Source organism: Schistocerca americana, chromosome 5, assembly GCF_021461395.2.
Source record: "Schistocerca americana isolate TAMUIC-IGC-003095 chromosome 5, iqSchAmer2.1, whole genome shotgun sequence".
NCBI classification, from domain to species: domain Eukaryota; kingdom Metazoa; phylum Arthropoda; class Insecta; order Orthoptera; family Acrididae; genus Schistocerca; species Schistocerca americana.
This window is the reverse complement of record NC_060123.1, coordinates 264,161,483-264,165,890: the sequence shown is the minus strand read 5'-3', so window position 1 is coordinate 264,165,890 and position 4,408 is coordinate 264,161,483. Positions and strand designations below refer to the sequence as shown.

Sequence of the window (4,408 nt, the reverse complement as noted above, 5' to 3'; positions counted from 1 at the left end):
TGATTTCCTGCTTCCTGAAACGACCCTGTCTTAGACAAGCGGCGAAACACCGTTTCAAACACTGAATGTTATGGTGGTTGTCGGCGAGGGTAGGTCTCCTGATACAACCTTGCTGCCCACCATCCGTTGCCATTTGCCTTTCCGTATGTAAACATCATGTCGGCACGCTTTCTATTCGAATGCGGATCCACTGTGTACAACATTGTATCACATTCACTCCAAGGTGAATCAGCAAGAGAAGCAAATCGGGCACAACGTTACCAATTACTATGACAGGAGAGGGTGCTAGAGCATGACGTATGAAGAACAGTACCACCCTCTAGTAGGAAACCATGCGTACTGCAACTGTGGCCGCATAGTACAGTGCGTATTACACCGCAGTCTTTGTAATAAAATGTGATTGGATAAATGGTCTCTAGCATGGAAACTATACATTTCCGTACATAAGTTCATTAGACCTTTTTTGTTCCGTATCCTCTTATTGAACAATCCCTAGAGTTTGTACACGGCGGAAAAAATTACTGTTTATAGATTTTTAAGGGGTGCCAGATGCAGTTATAACCGATTCGATGTTAAGGTAGGCCGTTAAGACCTCCAGTACTTCATTTTTATGAAGCCGGCTAAAATGAAGTGAAAGAATGTCACCGATAGTGATTACTGTGAATTGTGAACTCTGTGAATTGTGTTTACTAATATATCAAGTCCTTTGAATAAATGTTTTGACTCATTACTCGATACGTGGAACACAGCACATTTTGCACAAACGACCTCTGAAACCAATCTCCTGGTATGGGCTGCAACCAGTTTAATTCATAGTTGTTTTCGATGAAATCCATAATATGGATTTGGTGTGCAATTTATGGGGGCTCAGACTTTAGTGAATTTTGGACATGAAGTTATAGGTATGATAACTGATGTGGCCTTGTAACATTAACTAGCATGGCCTTGCTGTGCTTGTACTGCGAACGGCTGAAAGCAATGGGTAACTACAGCAGTATTTTCCGATGGCATGCTACACTTAAGTATGGTTTAATGATTATGCAATTGTATCCCGGAGTTAAAGTAGCCCCCTCTTCAAGTCTCCGGGCGGGGATTACTCGGGAGAATACCTTCATCAGGAAAAACAAAACTGGCATTCAATGGGTCTGAGAGTGGAATGTTTGATCCTTCATTCAGCTCGGTAGGCTAGCGAATTTAACAACGAAAATGGATAGCTTGAAGCCAGATATAGTGGGCATTAGTGAAGTGCAGCGACAGGAGGAACGTATCTTTCGGTTAGGTAAGTACAGGGTATTCAACAAAAAAATCAGATGGGAGTAATTCAGGAGCTGATATAATAATGATTGATGAAAGAGGAACGCGGGTAAGATACTATAAGCAGCATTGTCGCCAAACAGACACAAAACCAGTACCCATCACTACAGTAAAAGTTTATATGCCATCTATTTCCGCAGGCGATTAAGAAATTGAAGGAATTTATGATGAAGTAAACGATGGTATTCAGAGAGTAAAGAAAAAGCACTCCGTCTTCAGGCCACCAGAGGCCTACCGGGACCATCCGACCGCCGTGTCATCCTCGGTGGAGGATGCGGATAGGAGGGGCGTGGGCTCAGCATACCGCTCTCCCGGTCGTAAGATGGTATTCTTGACCGAAACCGCTACTATTCGGTCGAGTAGTTCCTCAATTGGCGTCACGAGGCTGATTGCACCCCAAAAAATGGCAACAGCACATGGCGGCCTGCATGGTCACCCATCCAAGTGCCGACCACGCCCGACAGCGCTTAACTTCGGCGATCTCACGGGAACCGGTGTATCCACTGCGGCAAGGCCGTTGCCACTCAGAGAGTAAAGGGAGATGAAAATTTAACTGTGGTACGTGACTCGAAATCGATAGTCAGGAAAAGAAAGAGAAGGAAAAATGGCTTGAGAACATGAACTGGCGGAAAAGAATGACAGGGGAATCCTCATGGTACAGTTTTGGAGAGCATAATTCTATTCGCTAACACTTGGTTTAAGAACCATGTGAGAAGGCTGTATATATGGAAGAGACCTGGTGACGCTGGAAGGTTTTAGATTGATTAAGTAACGGTAAGGCAGAGATTTCTAAACTGGATTTTAAATTGTATGACGTCTCCAGGAGCAAATGTGGACTCTGATATAAATTTATTGTTTATGAACTGCAGATTAAAATGTAAGATATTGCAAAAAAGTATGACTTTTAGGCGAAGGGATCAGGATAAACTGAGGGAAACAGAGTTTGTTTAGAGCGTCAGAGGAAACTTTAAGCAACGCTGGACTGAAACGGGGGAAAAATACAATAGCGGAGATGACGATCACATAAGGAAAGAAAAGGCTAGTAGAAAGCCCTGTACGATATAGGAGATATTCACTTTAATTGACGAAAGGAGAAAATAAAAAAAAAGTAGGAAGTAAAGTAGACGAAAGGGTGTGTAGACTTTAAAAACTGAGATTGACAGAAAATGTAGGACGGCTAAACAGGAATGACTAGAAGACAGATGCAAGGCTGCAGAAACATGTGTGACAAGGGGAAAGATACATACTGCCCATAGGGACACAAAGGAGACCTTTGGAGAAAAGAGAAATTCCTGCATGAATATCATGAGCTCAGGCGGCACATCACTAATAAGCAAAGAAGGGACAGCTTAAGCGTATAACGAATGTTATATAAGAGACACAAAACAGGAGAAGAATTTTATAGAAAGAGAAGAAGAAGTAGGTGAAGATGTAATGGGAGATATGATACTGCGAAAAGAATTCAACAGAGCCCTGAAAGACCTAAGTCGAAAGAAGGCTCCTGTAGTACGCAACATTTCCTTAGAATTACTGAGAGCCTTGGGAGAATCAGCCACCACAAAACGATTCCATCTGGTGTGCAAGAAAAAAGAGACAAGTAAAATACCATCACACTTCAAGAAGAATGTAATGAATCCAATTCATTATAAGATGAGAACCAACAAAGTAACACAAGGGTAATGGAATGCATTCGAATGAAATCAGATGCTGACGGAATTAGATTAGGAAATGAAATACTAAAAGTAGTAGATGAATTTGGGTATTTGGACAGCAACATAACTGACGATGGACAAAACAGAGAGGATATAAAACGCAGTCTAGCAATAGTAAGAAAATAATTTCTAATAACGAGGTAGTTGTTGAGACCTAATAGAAACTGAAGTGTCAGGAATCTTTTATGAAAGTATTTTTGTGAACCGTAGCCTTTTCCGGAAGTGAAATGTGGACAAAAAGCAGGTGAGACACGGAGACAACAGGAGTTCTTGAAAAGTGGTGCTATAAAAACGTATTTTAGATTACATGGGGAGATCGAATAACTAATGAGGAGGTAGAAAATGTAAATGAGAGCCTTGGGAGAATCAGCCACCACAAAACGATTCCATCTGGTGTGCAAGAAAAAAGAGACAAGTAAAATACCATCACACTTCAAGAAGAATGTAATGAATCCAATTCCAAAGAAAGCATATGGTGACATGTGTGAATATTACCGAACCATCAGAGCAATAAATCATATTTTCTAAATATTTACAGAGAAAGAGAGAAACTGAGAAAAGCGATCTCGGGGAAGATCATCTTGGGTTCCGGAAAAATGTAGGAACACACTAGGCAATACTGACTCTACGATTAACCTAGACGATAGTTATGAAGAAAGGCCAATCTACATTTAAAACTTTGGTAGATTTATCGTAAGGTTTTTGACAAAGAAAGTTGGACGACAGCAGGGATAAAGTACATAGAGCGAAAGGTTATTTTGAAGTTATATAGAAAGCAGACACAGCAGTTATGAGAGTCAAATGACATGAAATGGAAGCAATATTTGCGGAGGATGTGGGGGAGGGGGGAGGGGAGGGGGTAGTCTGTCCCCAGTGTTATTGAGTCAGTGCGCTGTGTAAGCAGTATAGAAAAAATTAGATGTATCGATAGGGAATTAAAGTTCAAAGAAAGAAATAAAAACTGCAAGGTTTATCAACGACCTTGTAATTATATCAGAAACTGCATAGGACTTGGAAGAACAGATGAACGACATAAATAGTGTCTTGAAAAGAGATTATAAGATGAGAACCAACAAAGTAACACAAGGGTAATGGAATGCATTCGAATGAAATCAGATGCTGACGGAATTAGATTAGGAAATGAGATACTAAAAGTAGTAGATGAATTTGGGTATTTGGACAGCAACATAACTGACGATGGACAAAACAGAGAGGATATAAAACGCAGTCTAGCAATAGTAAGAAAATAATTTCTAATAACGAGGTAGTTGTTGAGACCTAATAGAAACTGAAGTGTCAGGAATCTTTTATGAAAGTATTTTTGTGAACCGTAGCCTTTTCCGGAAGTGAAATGTGGACAAAAAGCAGGTGAGACACGGAGA

General features: G+C 40.7%; 1 pseudogene; it reads right to left on the bottom strand.

Moving 5' to 3' along the window:
* Nucleotides 1-1,718: 1,718 nt before the first annotated feature.
* LOC124617021 lies at nucleotides 1,719-1,836 on the bottom strand (annotated as a pseudogene).
* Nucleotides 1,837-4,408: the final 2,572 nt, after the last annotated feature.